Source organism: Schistocerca gregaria, chromosome 3 (assembly GCF_023897955.1).
Source record: "Schistocerca gregaria isolate iqSchGreg1 chromosome 3, iqSchGreg1.2, whole genome shotgun sequence".
Taxonomy (NCBI): Eukaryota; Metazoa; Arthropoda; class Insecta; order Orthoptera; family Acrididae; genus Schistocerca; species Schistocerca gregaria.
In genome coordinates this window covers 98,758,858-98,778,576 of record NC_064922.1, presented here as the reverse complement: position 1 = coordinate 98,778,576, position 19,719 = coordinate 98,758,858, and positions in this window count along the sequence as shown.

Here is a 19,719-nt window from a genome sequence, read left to right as displayed (position 1 = left end):
GTGTTTGGTGCCGTGCAGGTGAACGCCACAATCAGGACTGCATACGACCGAGGCACACAGAGCCAACACCGGGGTCATGGTGTGGGGAGCGATCTCCTACACTGGCCGTACACCTCTGGTGATCGTCAAGGGGACACTGAATAGTGCACGGTACATCCAAACCGTCATCAAACCCATCGTTCTACCATTCCTAGACCGGCAAGGGAACTTGCTGTTCCAACAGGACAATGCACGTCCGCATGTATCCCGTGCCTCCCAACATGCTCTATAAGGTGTAAGTCAACTACCCGGGCCAGTAAAATCTCCGGATCTGTCCCCCATTGAGCATGTTTGGGACTGGATGAAGCGTCGTCTCACGCGGTCAGTACGTCCAGCATGAACGCTGGTCCAACTGATGCGCCAGGTGGAAATGGCATGGTAAGCCACTCCACAGGACTATATCCAGCATCTCTACGATTGTCTCCATGGGAGAATAGCAGCCTGCATTGCTGCAAAAGGTGGATATACACTGTACTAGTGCCAACATTGTGCATGCTCTGTTGCCTGTGTCTATGTGCCTGTGGTTATGTCAGTGTGATCATGTGATGTATCTGACCCCAGGAATGTGTCAATAAAGTTTCCAATTCCTGGGACAATGAATTCACGGTGTTCTTATTTCAATTTCCAGGAATGTATATGAACATATCATCTAAGCAACTTTCTCTTTATACATCTATCAAGCGACCCAGGCAGATAAGGGCAAGGAGTCAATCGTAGTTAGTGCTAGGCCTTGTCCCAGTGCCGCATTCATACCTTTCACCACTCACATTGATTGTAAAGGAACATTGAATTTTTTATTTGATTTCCCAGACCATATCTACATAAACATATTACCAAACGAACTTTCTCTTTATACATATATCAAGCAGGCCAGGCAGATGGCAGCAAGTGGTCAGGGGCAGTTAGTGCTAATCCTTGTCCCAGTGCCGCCCTCATACCAGTCACCCCTCACATTGATTGTAAAGGGACATTGAAATTTTTTTTATTGATTTCCAAGATCATATGTATATGAACATATCACCAAACCAACATTCTCCTTATACATATATCAAGCGGGCCAGGCAAATGGTGGCAAGGGGTCAGGTGCAATTAGGGCTAAGCCTTGTCCCAGTGCCGCCCTCATACACGTCACCATTCACATTGATTGTAAAGGAACATTGAATTTTTTATTTGATTTCCCAGACCATATCTACATAAACATATTACCAAACGAACTTTCTCTTTATACATATATCAAGCAGGCCAGGCAGATGGCAGCAAGTGGTCAGGGGCAGTTAGTGCTAATCCTTGTCCCAGTGCTGCCCTCATACCCATCACCCATCATATTGATTGTAAAGGGACACTGAATTTTTTTTATTGATTTCCAAGACCATATGTATGTGAACATAACACCAAACCAACTTTCTCAAAATACATGTATCATGCGAGCCAGGCAGATGGCGGCAAGCAGTCAGGGGCAGTTAGTGCTAAGCCTTGTTCCAGTTCCGCCCTCATACCTATCACCACTCACATAAATGCACTCCTGGAAATGGAAAATAGAGCACATTGACACCGGTGTGTCAGACCCACCATACTTGCTCCGGACACTGCGAGAGGGCTGTACAAGAAATGATCACAGGCACGGCACAGCCGACACACCAGAAACCGCGGTGTTGGCTGTCGATTGGCGCTAGCTGCGCAACATTTGTGCACTGCTGCCATCAGTGTCAGCCAGTTTGCTGTGGCATACGGAGCTCCATCGCAGTCTTTAACACAGGTAGCATGCCGCGACAGCGTGGACGTGAACTGTATGTGCAGTTGATGGACTTTGAGTGAGTGCGTATAGTGGGCATGTGGGAGGCCAGGTGGACGTAATGCCGAATTGCTTAACACGTGGGGCCTGAGGTCTCCACATTATATCGATGTTGTCGCCAGTGGTCAGCAGAAGGTGCACGTGCCCGTCGACCTGGGACCGGACCGCAGCGACGCACGGATGCACGCCAAGACCGTAGGATCCTACGCAGTGCCGTAGGGGACCGCACCGCCACTTCCCAGCAAATTAGGGACACTGTTGCTCCTGGGGTATCGGCGAGGACCATTCGCAACCATCTCCATGAAGCTGGGCTACGGTCCCGCACACCGTTAGGCCGTCTTCCGCTCACGCCCCAACATCATGCAACCTGTCCCAAGTGGTGTCGCGAAAGGCGTGAATGGAGGGCGAATGCAGACGTGTCGTCTTCAGCAATGACAGTCGCTTCTGCCTTGGTGCCAATGATGGTCGTATGCGTGTTTGGCGCCGTGCAGGTGAGCGCCACAATCAGGACTGCATACAACTGAGGCACACAGGGACAACACCCGGCATCATGGTGTGGGGTGTGATCTCCTACACTGGCCGCACACCTCTGGTGATTGTCGAGGGGACACTGAATAGTGCACGGTACATCCAAACCATCATCAAACCCATCGTTCTACCATTCCTAGACCGGCAAGGGAAGTTGCTGTTCCAACAGGACAATTCACGTCCGCATGTATCCCGTGCCACCCAACATGCTCTAGAAGGTGTAAGTCAACTACCCTGCCCAGCAAGATCTTCAGATCGGTCCCCCATTGAGCATGTTTGGGACTGGATGAAGCGTCGTCTCATGCGATCTGCATGTCCAGCATGAACGCTGGTCCAACTGAGGTGCCAGGTGGAAATGGCATGGCAAGCCGTTCCTCAGGACTACATCCAGCATCTCTACGATCGTCTCCATAGGAGAATAGCAGCCTGCATTGCTGCGAAAGGTGGATATACACTGTACTAGTGCCGACATTGTGCATGCTCTGTTGCCTGTGTCTATGTGCCTGTGGTTCTGCCAGTGTTATCGTGTGATGTATCTGACCCCAGGAATGTGTCAATAAAGTTTCCCCTTCCTGGGACAATGAATTCACAGTGTTTTTATTTCAATTTCCAGGGGTGTAGTAAAGGAACATTGAATTTTTGTTTATTGATTTCCAGAGCATATGTATATCAACATATTACCAAACAAACTTTCTTTTTATACATATATCAACTGGGAGAGGCAGATGGCAGCAAGGAGTCATGGGCAGGTAGAGCTAAGCCTTGTCCCAGTGCCTTTTACATACCCGTCACCACTCAGATTGTTTGTAAAGGATCATTGAATTTTTATTATTGATTTCCCAGTCCATATGTGTATGTACATATCACCAAACCAACATTCTCCATATACATAAATCAAGCGGGCCAGGCAAATGGCGGCAAGGAGTCAGGGGCAGTTAGTGCTAAGCCTTGTACCAGTGCAGCCAACATACCCGTCACCACTCACATTGATTTTAAAAGAACAAAGAATTTTTTTTTATTGATTTCACAGTCCATATGTATATGAACATATCACCAAACAAACTTTCTCCTTATACATATATCAAGCAGGCCGAGCAAATGGCAGCAAGGAGTCAGGGGCAGTTATTGCTAAGCATCTTCACAGTGCCTTCCTCATACCCGTCACCACAAACATTGATTGTAAATGAACATTGAATTTTTTTTATTAATTTCCCAAACCACATGTATATGAATATATCAAACAAACCAACTTTCTCTTTATACGTATATCAAGTGGGACAGGCAGATGGCGGCAGGGAGTCAGGGGCAGTTAGTGCTAGGCCTTGTCCCAATGCTCCCTCATACCCGTCACCACTCACAATGATTCTAAAGAAACATTGAATATTTTTATTGATTACACAAACGATATGTATGTGAACATATCAAAAAAACAATTTTTCTCTTTATACATATATCAAGTGGGCCAGGCAGATGGCATCAATGAGTCAGGGGTAGTTAGTGCTAGGCCTTGTCTCAGTGTCCCCTCATTCCCGTCACCACTCACATTTATTCTAAAGAAACATTGAATTTTTTTTATTTATTTCCCAAACCGTATGTAAATGAACATATAAAAAATACCAACTTTCTCTTTATACACATATCAAGTGGGCCAGGCAGATGTCTGCAAGGAGTCAGGGGCAGTTATTCCTAGTCATTGTCCCAGTGCCCCCTCATTCCCATCACCAATCACAATGATTCTAATGAAACATTGAATTTTTTTTTTGATTTCCCAAAACATATGGATATGAAAATATCAAAAATACCAACTTTCTCTTTATACATATATCAAATGGGCCAGGCAGATGGCGGCAAGGAGTCACGGGCAGTTAGTGCTAGGCCTTGTCCCTGTGCACCCTCATACTCGTTACCACTTTCATTGAACCTAAAGAAACATTGAATTTTTTTATTGATTTCCCAAACCATATGTATATGAAATTATTAAAAAAAACAACTTTCTCTTTATACATATATCAAGAGGGCCAGGCAGTTGGTGGCAGTGAATCAGCTGCAGTTAGTACTAGGCCTTGTCCCAGTGCCACCCCATACCCGTCACTACTCACATTGATTCTGAAGAAACATTGAATTTTATTATTGATTTCCCAAAGCATATGTATATGAACATATAAAAAAAAACTTTCTCTTTATACATATATCAAATGGGACAGTCAGATAGCGGCAAGGAGTCAGGGGAAGTTAGTGCTAGGCCTTGTCCCAATGCTCCCTTATACCCGTCACCACTCACATTGATTCTAAAGAAACATTGAATTTTTTTATTTATTTCCCAAACCGTATGTAAATGAACTTGTCAAAGAAACCAACTTCCTCTTTTTACATTATTGTAATGGGCCAGGGAGATGGCGGCAAGGAGTAAGATTCAGATTGTGCTAGGACTTGTCCCAGTGCACCTTCATACCCATCACACTCACATTGATTCTGAAGAAACATTGAATTTTATTATTGATTTCCAAAGCATATGTATATAAACATATTAAAAAAACAACTTTCTCTTTATACATTAATCAAGTGGGCCAGGCAGATGGCGGCAACGAGTCAGGGGCAGTTTTTGCTAAGCCTTGTCACAGTGCCCCCTTATACACGTCACAACTTACATTGATTCTAAAGAAACATTGAATTATTTTATTGATTTAATAAACCGTATGTATATGAAAATATCAAAAATATCAACTTTCTCTTTATACATATATCAAGTGGGCAAGGCAGATGGTGGCAAGGAGTCAGGGGCAGTAAGTACTAGGCCTTGTCCTAGTGCCCCCTCATACCCTTCACCACTCACATTGACTCAGAAGAAATATTGAATTTGCTTTATTGATTTCCCAAAACCATATGTATATGAAAATATCAAAAAAATCAACTTTCTCTTTATACATATATCAAGTGGGCCATTCAGATGGCGGTAAGGAGTCTCGGGAGGTTAGTGCTAGGTCTTGTTCCAGTGCCCCCTCAAACCCATACCACTCACATTGATTCTAAAGGAACATTGAATTTATTTTTATTTATTTCCCAAACCATATGTAAATGAGCATATCAAAAAAATCAACTTTCTCTTTGTACATATATCAAATGGGCCATTCAGATGGCGGTAAGGAGTCAGGGGCAGTTACTGCTATGCCTTGTCCCCGTGCCCCCTCATACCCGTCACCACTCACATTGATTCTAAAGAACCATTGAAGTTTTTTTATTGGTTTCCGAAACCATATGTATATGAACATATAAAAAAAAAACACTTTCTCTTTATACATATATCAAGTGGGCCAGGCAGAAGGCAGCAAAGAGTCAGGGGCAGTAAGTGCTAGGCATTGCCCATGAGCTCCCTCATACCCATCGCCACTCACATTGATCTAAGGAAACATTGAATTTTTCTTATTTATTTCACTAACCATATGTATATGAAAATATAAAAACAAACTTTCTCTTTATACATATATCAAGTGGGCCACGCAGATGGAGGCAAGGAGTCAGGTGCAGTTAGTGCTAGGCCTTGTCCTAGTGCCCCCTCACACCCTTCACCACTCACATTGATTCTAAAGAAACATTGAATTTTTTTTTATAAATTTCCCAAAACCATATGTAAATGAGCATACCAAAAAAACCACTCTTCTCTTTATACATATATCAAATGGTCCAGGCATATGGCGGCAAGGTGTCAGGGGCAGTAAGTGCTATGCTTTGTCTCAGTGCCCCCTAATACACGTCACGACTCACATTGATTATAAAGAAACATTGAAATTTTTTTTATTGATTTCCAAACCATATGTATATGAAAATATCAAAAAGCAACTTTCTCTTTATACATATATAAAGTGGTCCAGGCAGATGGCGGCAAGGAGTCAGTGGCAGTAAGTGCTAGGCCTTTTCCTAGTGCCCCTTCATACCCTTCACCACGCACATTGACTATAAACAAATATTGAATTTTCTTTATTGATTTAACAAAACCATATTTATATGAAAATATCAAAAAAACCAACTTTCTCTTTATACATATATCAAGTGGGCCATTCAGATGGCGGTAAGGAGTGACAGACGGTTAGTGCTAGGTCTTGTTCCAGTGCCCCCTCAAACCTGTAACCACTCACATTGATTCTAAAGAAACATTGAATTTTTTTATTTATTTCCCATACCATATGTAAATGAGCATATCAAAAAAAAATCAACTTTCTCTTTGTACATATATAAAATGGGCCATGCAGATGGCGTGCAAGTAGCCAGGGGCAGTTAGTGAGAGGCCTTGTCCCAATGCCCCCTGATACGCGTCACAAATCACATTGATTCCAAAGAAACTACGACTTTTTTTTTACTTATTTACCAAACCGTATGTAAATGAAAATATAAAAAAACCAACTTTATCTCTATACATATTTCAAATGTGCCGGGCGGATAGCGGCAAGTAGTCAGGGGCAGTTAGTGCTAGGCCTTGTCCCAGTGCCCCCTCATACCCGTCACTACTCACATTGTTTCTAAAGAAATATTGAATTTTTTTTATTTATCCCAAACCGTATGTAAATGAACGTATAAAAAAAAAAACTTTATCTTTATACATATACCAAATGGGCCACGCAGAAGGTGACAAGGAGTCAGGGGCAGTTAGTGATAGGCCTTGTCCCAGTGGCCCCTCATACCCGTCACACTCACATTGATTCTAAAGAAACATTTAATTTTTTTTATTGATTTCCCAATCCATATTTATATGAAAAGATCAAAAAACCAACTTCCTCTATATACATATATCAAGAGGGCCAGTGATATGGCGGCAAGGAGTCAGGGGCAATTAGTGCTAGGCCTTGTCCCAGTGGCCCCTCATACCCGTCACACTCACATTGATTCTAAAGAAACATTTAATTTTTTTTATTGATTTCCCAATCCATATTTATATGAAAAGATCAAAAAACCAACTTCCTCTATATACATATATCAAGAGGGCCAGTGATATGGCGGCAAGGAGTCAGGGGCAATTAGTGCTAGGCCTTGTCCTAGTGCCCCCTCATACCCTTCACCACTCATATTGATTCTCATGAAACATTGAAGTTAATTTATTGATTTTCCAATCCATAAGTATACGTACATATGAAAGAAAACAAATTGCTCTTTATATATACATCAAGTGGGCCAGGCAGATGGCGGCAAGGAGTCAGGTGCAGTTAGTGCTAGGCCTTGTTCCAGTGCCCCCTCATACCCGTCACCACTCACATTGGTTCTAATGAAATATTGAAGTTAATTTATTGGTTTCCCAATCCATATGTATACGTACATATAAACAAAAATTTCTATTTATATATACATCAAGTGGGCCAGGCAGATTGCGGCAAGCAACCAGGGGCAGTTAGTGCTAGGCCTTGTCCCAGTGCCCCCTCATACCCGTCACCACTCACATTGATTCTAAAGGAACAATGAACTTGTTTTATTGATTTCGCAAACCGTATGTATATGAAAATAGCAAAAAGACCACCTTTATCTTTATACATATATCAAGTGGGCCAGGCAGATGGCGGCAAGGAGTCACGGGCAGTTAGTGCTAGGCCTTGTCCCAGTGCCCCCTCATACCCGTCACCACTCACATTGATTCTAATGAAATATTGACGTTTATTTATTGGTTTTTAAATCCATATGTATACGAACATATTAAAAAAACCAACCTTCCCTCTATACATATAACAAGTGGGAGCGGCATATGGCGGCAAGGAGCAACGGGCAGTTAGTGCTAGGCCTTGTCCCAGTGCCCTCTCATACCCGACACCACTCACGTTAATTCCCAAGAAATATTGAAGTTTTTTTATTGGTTTCCCAAACCATATGTATATGAACATATAAAGAAAAAAACCCTTTCTCTTTATACACATATCACGAGAGCCAGGCAGATGGCGGCAACGAGTCAGGGGCAGTTAGTGCTGGGCCTTGTCCCAGTGCCCCCTTATACCCCCCACCACTCACATTGATTCTAAACAAACATACATTTTTTCTATTGATTTCCCAAACCATATGTAAATGAACACATAAAAAAAATTTCTCTTTATATATATATAATGTGGACCAGTCAAATAGCGGCAGGTAGTCAGGGTCAGTTAGTGCTAGGCCTTGTCCCAATGCCCCACTCATACCTGTCACCACTCACGTGAATTCTAAAGAAACATTAATTTTTTTTATTTATTTTTCTAACCATATGTAAATGAACATATAAAAAAACCAACATTCCCTTTATACATTTACCAAGTGGGCCAATCAGATGGCGGCAAGAAGTCGGGGGCAGTTAGTGCTAGGCCGTGTCCAAGTGTCCCCTCATACCAGTCACCACTCCCATTGATTCTAGAGAAACATAGATTTTTTTTAATGATTTCCAAACCATATGTATATGAACTTATAAAAAAATAACAACTTTCTCATTATACATATATCAAGTGGGCCACACAGATGGCGGCAAGGAGTCACGGGCAGTTAGTGCTAGGCCTTGACCCAGTGCCCCCTCATACATGCCACAACTCACATTCATTCTAAAGAAATATTTAATTTTTTTTTAATTGATTTCCCAAACCACATGTATATGAATATTTCAAAGAAAAACCAACTTTCTCTTTATACCTATATCAAGTGGGCCAGGCAGATGGCGGCAAGGAGTCACGGGCCTGTTAGTGCTAGGCCTTGTACCAGTGCCCCCCTCATACACGTCACCACTCACATTGATTATAAGGAAACAATGAATTTTTTTTATTGATTTCCCAAACCATATGTATATGAAATTAGCCAAAAAAACAAACTTTCTCTTGATACATATATCAAGTGGGCCAGGCAAATGGCGGCAATGTGTCACGCGCAGTTAGTGCTAGGCGTTGTCCCAGAGCCCCTCATACCCATCACCACTCACATTCATTCTAAAAAAACCCTGAATTTTTTTATTGATTTCCCAAACCATATGTATATGAACATATTAAAAAAAGGCAACTTTCTCTTTATACATATATCAAGAGGGTCAGGCAGATGGCGGCAAGGCTTCAGGGGCAATTAGTGCTAGGCCTTGTCCCAGTGCCCGCTCACACCCGTCAACACTCACATAGTCTCTAAAGAAACATTGAATTTTTTTATTGATTTCTCAAACCATATGTAAATGAACATATAAAAAAAAAACAATTATCTTTTTATACAAATATCAAATGGGCCAGGCAGATAGCGGCAAGTAGTCAGGGGCAGTTAGTGCTAGGCCTTGTCCCTGTGGCCCCTCATACCAGTCACCACTCACACTGATTCTAAAGAAACATTGAATAATTTTTATTTATTTCCCAAACCATATGTATATGAAAATATAAAAAAAAACTCTCTCTTTATACATATATCAATTGTCCCCAGCAGATGGCGGCAAGGAGTCAGGGGCAGTTAGTGATAGGCCTTGTCCCAGTGCCCCCTCACATCCGTCACAACTCACATTGATTCTAATGAAACATTGAAATTTTTTTATTGATTTCCCAAAACGTATGCATATGATAATAGCAAAGAAACCACCTTTCTGTTTATACATATATCAAGTGGGCCACGCAGATGGCGGCAAGGAGTCAGGGGCAGTTAGTGCTAGACATTGTCCCAGTGCCCCCTTATACCCGTCACCACTCACACAGATTCTAAAGAAACATTAAATTTCTTTTATTTATTTCCCAAACCATTTGTAAATGAACATATCAAAAAACCAACTTTCTCTTTATACATGTATCAAGGCATATATCTGGCAGATGGCGGCAAGGAGTCAGGGGCAGTTAGTGCTAGGCCTTGTCCCTGTAGCCCCTCATACCCGTCACCTCTCACATTGATTCTAAAGATATATTGAATTTTTTTTATTGATTTTCCAAACCATATGTATATGAAAATATCAAAAAAAAACAACATTCTCTTTATACATATGTCAAGTGGGATAGGCAGATGGCGGCAAGGAGTCAGGGGCAGTTAGTGCTAGGCCTTGTCCCAGTGCCCCCTCATACCCGTCACCACTCACATTGATTCTAAAGAAACATTGAATTTTTTTATTGATTTCCCAAACCGTATGTAAATGAACATATCAAAGAAACCAACTTTCCCTTTATACATATATATTAAATGGGCCAGGCAGCTGGCGGCAAGGAGATACGGGCAGTTAGTGCTAGGTCTTGTCCCAGTGCCCCCTCATACCTGTCACCACTCACATTGGTTCTAACAAAACATTGAAATTTTATTATTTATTTCCCAAACCATATGTAAATAAACGTATAAAAAAAAAACCAACATTCTCTCTATACATATATCAAGTGTGCCAGGCAGATTGTGGCAAGGAGTAAGGGGAAGTTAGTGCTAGGCCTTGTTCTAGTGCCGTTCTAATACCCATCCCACTCACGTTGTGTGTAAAAGAACCATCCCACTCACGTTGTGTGTAAAAGAACATTGAAGTTGTTTTATCATTTCCCAAACCATATGTATATGAACATAACCAAAAAACCAACATTCTCTTTATACACAGATCAAGTGGGCCAGGTAGATCGCTGCAAGGTGTCAGAGGCAGTTAGTGCTAGGCCTTGTCAAATGCTGCCCTCATACACGTCACCACTCACATTGATTGTAAAAAAACATTGAATACTTTTTATTGATTCCCCAGACCATATGTATATGGACATATCACCAAACCAACTTTCTCTTTAATCATATATCAATTCTACCAGGCAGATAGCGGCGAGGACTCATTTTCAGTTAGTTCTAGGCCTTGACCAGTGCACCGTTACACCCATCACCACTCACATTGATTCTAAAGTTACATTGCATTTTTTTTATTGATTTCCAAACCATATGTATATGAACATATCAAAACACCACTGTGTCTTTATACAAAAATCAAGTGGGCCAGGCAGGTGGCAGCGAGGTGTTCAGGGGCAGTTAGTGCTAGGCCATGTCCCAGTGACCTCCCATAACTGTCACCACTCACATTGTTTCTAAAGAAACATTGAATTTTTTTTATTGATTTCCAAAACCACATGTATATGAAAATAGCAAAAAAACGAACTTTCTCTTTATACATATATAAAGTGGGCCAGGCAGATCGCGGCAGGGAGTCATTGGCATTTAGTGCTAGGCCTTGTCCCAGCGCCCCTCATACCCGTCACCACCCACATTGACTATAAAAACACATTTAATTTTTTTTTATTGATTTCCCAAACCATATGTAAATGAACATATAAAAAAAAACTTTCTCTTTATACATACATCAAGTGGGCCAATCAGTTGGAGGCAAGGATTCACGGGCAGTTAGTGCTAGGCCTTGTCCCAGTGCCCCCTCACACCCGTCACCACTCACATGGATTCTAAAGAAACATTGAATTTTTTTTATTTATTTCCCTAACAATAGGTAAATGAACATATAAAAAAACAAACTTTCTCCTTATTCCTATATCAAAAAAGCCAGGCAGATGGCGGCAGGGGGCAGGGGCAGTTAGTGCTAGGCCTTGTCCCAGTGCCTCCTCATTCCAGTCAACACTCACATTGATTCTAAAGAAACATTTAATTTTCTATAATGATTTCACAAACCATATGTACACAAACATCTCAAAAAAAAACTTTCTCTTTATACATATATCAAGTGAGCCAGGAAGATGGCGGCAAGGAGTCAGGGGCAGTTAATGCTAGGCCTTGTCCGAGTGCCCCCTCATACTCGTCACCACTCACATTGATTCTCAAGAATCATTGAATTTTTTTTATTGATTTCTCAAACCATATGTACAAGAAAATAACAAGAAAACCAACTTTCTCTTTATACATATACAAGAGGGCCAGGCAGGTGGGGGCAAGGAGTCACGGGCAGTTAGTGCAAGGCCTTGTCCCAGTGTCCCCTCATACCCGTCACCACTCACATTGATTCTAAAGGAACAATGAACTTGTTTTATTGATTTCGCAAACCGTATGTATATGAAAATAGCAAAAAGACCACCTTTATCTTTATACATATATCAAGTGGGCCAGGCAGATGGCGGCAAGGAGTCAGGGGCAGTTAGTGCTAGACATTGTCCCAGTGCCCCCTCACACCCGTCAACACTCACATAGTCTCTAAAGAAACATTAAATTTTTTTATTGATTTCTCAAACCATATGTAAATGAACATATAAAAAAAACAATTATCTTTTTATACAAATATCAAATGGGCCAGGCAGATAGCGGCAAGTAGTCAGGGGCAGTTAGTGCTACGCCTTGTCCCTGTAGCCCCTCATACCCGTCACCACTCACACTGATTCTAAAGAAACATTGAATTATTTTTATTTATTTCCCAAACCATATGTATATGAAAATATAAAAACAAACTTTCTCTTTATACATATATCAAGTGGGCCACGCAGATGGTGGCAAGGAGTCAGGGGCAGTTAGTGCTAGGCCTTGTCCCAGTGTCCCCTCATACCCGTCACCACTCACATTGATTCTAAAGGAACAATGAACTTGTTTTATTGATTTCGCAAACCGTATGTATATGAAAATAGCAAAAAGACCACCTTTATCTTTATACATATATCAAGTGGGCCAGGCAGATGGCGGCAAGGAGTCACGGGCAGTTAGTGCTAGGCCTTGTACCAGTGCCCCCTCATACACGTCACCACTCACATTGATTATAAGGAAACAATGAATTTTATTTATTGATTTCCCAAACCGTATGAATATGAACATATCAAAAAAACCAACTTTCTCTTCGTACATATAACAAATGGGCCAGGCAGATGGTGGCAAGAAGTCACATGCAGTTACTGCTAGGCCTTGTTCCAGTGCCCCCTCATACCCCTGACCACTCACATTAATTCTAAAGAATCTTTAAATTCTTTTTATTGATTTCCCAAACCATATGTATATGAAAATATCAAGAAAACCAACTTTCTCTTTATACATATATCAAGAGGGTCAGGCAGATGGCGGCAAGGCTTCAGGGGCAGTTAGTGCTAGGCCTTGTCCCAGTGCCCCCTCACACCCGTCAACACTCACATAGTCTCTAAAGAAACATTAAATTTTTTTATTGATTTCTCAAACCATATGTAAATGAACATATAAAAAAAACAATTATCTTTTTATACAAATATCAAATGGGCCAGGCAGATAGCGGCAAGTAGTCAGGGGCAGTTAGTGCTACGCCTTGTCCCTGTAGCCCCTCATACCCATCACCACTCACACTGATTCTAAAGAAACATTGAATTATTTTTATTTATTTCCCAAACCATATGTATATGAAAATATAAAAACAAACTTTCTCTTTATACATATATCAAGTGGGCCACGCAGATGGTGGCAAGGAGTCAGGGGCAGTTAGTGCTAGGCCTTGTCCCAGTGCCCCCTCATACCTGTCACCACTCACATTGATTCTAAAGAAACATTGAATTTTTTTTATTGATTTCCCAAAACGTATGCATATGATAATAGCAAAGAAACCACCTTTCTGTTGATACATATATCAAGTGGGCTAGGCAGATGGCGGCAAGGAGTCAGGGGCAGTTAGTGCTAGACATTGTCCCAGTGCCCCCTTATACCCGTCACCTCTCACATTGATTCTAAAGATATATTGAATTTTTTTTATTGATTTTCCTAACCATATGTAAATGAACATATCAAAGAAACCAACTTTCCCTTTATACATATATCAAATGGGCCAGGCAGCTGGTGGCAAGGAGTCAGGGGCAGTTAGTGCTAGGCCTTGTCCCAGTGCCCCCTCGTACCCGTCACCACTCACATTGATTCTAAAGAAACATTGATTTTTTTTATTGATTTCCCAAAACATATATATATGAAAATAGCAAAAAAACCAGCATTCTCTTTATACACATATCAAGTGGGCCAGGCAGATGGCAGCAAGGAGTCAGTTGCAGTTAGTGCTAGGCCTTGTCCCAGTGGCCCCTCATACCTGTCACCACTCACATTGATTCTAAAGAAACATTGAATTTTTTTTAATTATTTCCCAAACCATATGTATATGAAAATATATAAAAAAAACTTTCTCTTTATACAAATATCATGTGGCCCCAGCAGGTGGCGGCAAGGAGTTACTTGCAGTTAGTGCTAGGCCTTGTCGCAGTGCCCTCTCATACCCGTCACACTCACATTGATTCTAAAGAAACAAAGAATTTTTTTTATTTATTTCCCAAACCATATGTAGATAAACGTATAAAAAAAAATACCAACATTCTCTTTAAACATATATCAAGTGTGCCAGGCAGATTGTGGCAAGGAGTAAGGGGCAGTTAGTGCTAGGCCTGGTTCTAGTGCCGCCCTAATATTCATCCCACTCACGTTGACTGTAAAGGAACATTGAAGTTGTTTTATCATTTCTCAAACCATATGTATATGAACATAACCAAAAAACCTACATTCTCTTAATACACATATCAAGTGGGCCAGGTAGATCGCTGCAAGGCGTCATGGGCAGTTAGTGCTAGGCCTTGTCAAATGCCGCCCTCATACACGTCACCACTCACATTGATTGTGAAAGAACATTGAATACTTTTTATTGATTTCCCAGACCATATGTATATGGACATATCACCAAACCAACCTTCTCTTTATTCATATATCAATTGTACCAGGCAGATAGCGGTGAGGATTCATTTTCCGTTAGTGCTAGGCCTTGTCCAGTGCACCGTTACACCCATCACCACTCACATTGATTCTAAATGTACATTGAATTTTTTTATTGATTTCCAAACCATATGTATATGAACATATCAAAATACCACTGTCTCTTCATACATATATCAAGTGGACCAGGCAGACGGCGGCAAGGGGGCAGGTGCAGTTAGTGCTAGGCCTTGTCCCAGTGCCCCCTCTTACCCGTCACCACTCAAATTTATTGTAAAGGAACAATTAATTTTTTTTATTGATTTCCCAAACCATATGTATATGAAAATATCAAAAAGACCAACTATCTTTTTATACATATATCAAGTGAGCCAGGCAGATTGCGGCAAGCAGTCAGTGGCAGTTATAGCTGGGCCTTATCCTAGTGCCGCACTCATACTCACATTGATTGTAAAGGAACATTGAATTTTCTTTATTGATTTCATAGACCATATGTATATGAACATATAAAAAAAAAGCATTTCCTTTATACATATATCCAGTTGGAAAGGCAGATGGCAGCAAGGAGTTCAGGGGCAGATAATTCTGGGCCTTATCCCAGTGCCACCCTCATACCCGTCACCACTCAACTTGATTGCAAAGGAACATTGAATATTCCTTATTGATTTCCCAGACTATATGTATATGAACATATCACCAAACCAACATTTTCTTTATACATATATCGAGCGAGGGGGCAGGCAGATGGCAGTAAGGAGTTTAGGGGCAGATAGTTCTAGGCCTGGTCCCAGTGCGACCCTCATACCTGTCACCACTCACATTGATTGGAAAGGAACATTGAATTTTCTTTATTGATTTCCAAGACTACATGTGTATGAACATATCACCAAACCAACATTTTCTTTATACAAATGTCGAACAGGCCAGACAGATGGCATTAAGGTGACCAGGGGCAGATAGTTCTAGGCCTGGTTCCAGTGTCGCCCACATACCTGTCGCCAGTCACATTGATTGTAAAGGAACATTGAATATTCTTTATTGATTTCCCTCACTATATATGTATGAACATATCACCAAACCAACATTTTCTTTATACATATACCAAGCGGGCCAGGCAGATGGCAGTAAGGTGTTCAGGGGAGATAGTTCTGGAATTGGTCTTAGGGGTGCCTTAATACCCATCACAACTCACATTGATTATAAAGGAACATTGAATTTTCTTTATTGATTTCCCAGACTATATGTATGTGAATATATCACCAAAATAACAGTTTCTTTATACATATATCGAGCGGCCCATGCAGATGGCAGTAAGGAGTTCAGTGGCAGATAGTTCTAGGCCTTGTTACAGTGCCACCTTCATACCCGTCAACACTCACATTGGTTGTAAAGGAACTTTATTTTTCTTTATTAATTTCCCAGACTATAAGTATATGAACGTACCACCGAACCAACATTTTCTTTATACAATATCGAGTGGGCCAGGATGATGGCTGTAAGGAGTTCAGGGGCAGATAGTTCTAGGCTTTGTCCTAGTGGTGCCCTCCCACACGACACCACTCACATTGGTTGTAAAGGAACATTGAACTTTCTTTATTGACTTCATAGAAAATGTGTATATGAACATATCACCAAACAACATTATCCTAATACATATATCTAGCGGGCCAGGCAGATGGCAGAAAGGAGTTCAGGAGCAGATAGTTCTAGGCCTGGTCCCAGTTCCGCCTTCATACCCGTTAACACTCACATTGATTGTAAAGGAAAATTGAATTTTCATAATTGATTTCCCAGACTATATGTATATGAACATATTAGCATAAAAACATGTTCTTTATACATATATCGAGCAGGCCATGCAGATGGCAGTAAGGAGTTCAGGGGTAGATAGTTCTAGGCCTGCTCCCAGTGCCGCCCTCATACCCGTTATCACTCACATTGATTGTAAAGGAACATTGAAATTTCTTTATTCATTTCATAGACCATATGCATATGAACATATCTCCAACCCAACATTTTCTTTATATATATGTTGAGTGGGCCAGGTAGATGGCGGTAAGAAGTTCAGGGGCAGGTATTTCTGGGCCTGGTCAAAGTGCCGCCCTCATAACCGTCACCACTCGCAATGATTGTAAAGGAACATTGAATTTTCTTTATTGATTTTATAGACCATTTGTATATTATCATAACACGAAACCAAAATTCTCTTTATACATATATTAAGCAGCCCAGCCAGATGGCAGTATGGAGTTCAGCTGCAGATAGTTCTAGGCCTGGTTCCAGTGCCGCCTCATAGTTGTCAACATTCACATTGATTGAAAAGGAACATTGAATTTTCTATATTGATTTCTCAGACTATATGTATATGAACATATCACCAAACCAACATTTTTTATTCATATTTCGAGCTTTCCAGGCAGATGGCAGTAAGGAGGTCAGGGGCAGATAGTTCTAGGCCTTGTCCTAGTGGTGCCCACATACCCGTCACCACTCACATTGATTATAAAGGAACATTGAATTCTCTTAATTGATTTCCCAGACTATATGGATATGAACATATCACCAAACCAACATTTTCTTTATACATATATTGAGCGGGCCAGGCAGATGGCAGTAGGAGTTCAGGGGCAGATAGTTCTAGGCTTGTTCCCCTTGCCGCTTACATACGCGTCACCACTCACATTTATTGTAAAGGAACACTGAATTTCCTATATTGATTTCTCAGACTATATGTATATGAACATATCACCAAACCAACATTTTTTTATTCATATATCGAGCTTCCCAGGCAGATGGCAGTAAGGATTTTTGATGCACAATGTTCTAGGACAGGTCCTAGTGATGCTCTCATTCCCGTCACCACTCAAATTGATTCAAATGGAACATTGAAATTTCTTTATTGATTTCCCAGACTATATGTATGTGAACATATCACCAAACCAACATTTTCATCTTGCATATATCGAGCTGGCAAGGCAGATGGCAGTAAGGAGTTCAGGTGCAGAGAGATCTGGGCCTGTTCCCAGTGCCACCCTCATACCGTTCACCACTCACATTGATTGTAAAGGAACATTGAATTTTCTTTATAGATTTCCCAGACTATATGTATATGAACATATCACCAAACAAATATTTTCTTCATGCATATATCGAGCTGGCCAGGCAGATGGCAGTAAGGAGTTCAGGATCAGATAGTCCCAGGCCTGGTGCTGTATGTGCCCTCATACCCGTCACCACTCACATTGATTGTAAAGGAACATTGAACTTTCTTTATTCATTTTATAGGCCATATGTATATTAACATAATACGAGACCAATATTCTCTTTATACATGTATCGAGCGGGCCAGGCTGATGGCAGTAAGGAGTTCAGGGGCAGATAGTTATAGGTCTGGTACCAGTTCCGAATTCATACACTTCACTACTCACATTGATTGTAAAGGGACATTGAATTTTCTTTACTGATTTACAGACTATATGTATATGGACATATCAGCATAAAAACATGTTCTTTATATATATACCGAGCGGGCCATGCAGATGGCTGTAAGGAGTTCAAGGGCAGATAGATCTAGGCCTGGTCCCATGATACCCTCATACCAGTCACCACTCACATTGATTGTAAAGGAACATTGAATTTTCTTTATTGATTTCCCAGACTATATGTATATGAACATATCACCAAACAAACACTTTCTTCATACATACATAAACCGGGCCAGGCAGCTGGCATTAAGGAGTTCAGGGGCAGATAGTTCTAGGCCTGGTTACAGTGGCGCCCTCATACCCATCACCACTCACTTTTGTTGTAAAGGAACATTGATTTTTCTTTATTGATTTCCTAGGCTATATGTATATGAACATAAAGCCAAACCAACATTTTCTGTGTACATATATTTAGCGGGCCAGACAGATGGCTGTAAGGAGTTCAGGGGCAGATAGTTCTAGGCCTGGTCCCAGTGCCACACTCATACCCGTCCCCACTCACATTAATTGTAGGAACAATGAATTTTCTTTATTGATTTTATAGACCATATGGATATTAACATATCACCAAACCAACATTTTCATTGTACACACATTGAGCGGGCCAGGCAAATGGCAAGAAGGAGTTCAGGGGAAGATAGTTCTAGTCCTGGTCCCAGTGCCGCCCTCATACCCGTCACCACCATAATTGATTGTAAAGAAATCTTGAATTTTCTTTATTGATTTCTCAGACTATATGTATATGAACATATCACTGAACCATGATTTTCTTTATTCATATATCATGCGGTGCCGGCAGATGGCAGTGAGGAGTCCAGGGGTAGAATGTTCTGGGCCTGTTCCTAATGGTGCCCTCATACCCGTCACCACTCACATTGATTGTAAAGAAACATTGAATTTTCTTTATTGATTTCACTGACTATATGTATATGAACATATCACCAAACCAAGATTTTCTTTATACATATATCGAGCGGGCCAGGCAGATTGCAGTAAGGAGTTTCCGGGCAGAAATTTATAGACCTGGTCCAAGTGGTGCCCTCATATTCGTCACCACTAATATTGATTGTAAAGGAACATTAAATTTTCTTAATTGATTTCCCAGAGTATATGTATATGAACATATCACTAAACCAATATTCTCTTCATACATATGTCAAGCGGGATAGGCAGTTGTCAGTAAGAAGTTCAGGGGCAGATAGTTCTCAGCCTGGTCCCAGTGCCGCCCTCTTACCCGTCACCATTCACATTGATTGTAAAGGAACATTGAGTTTC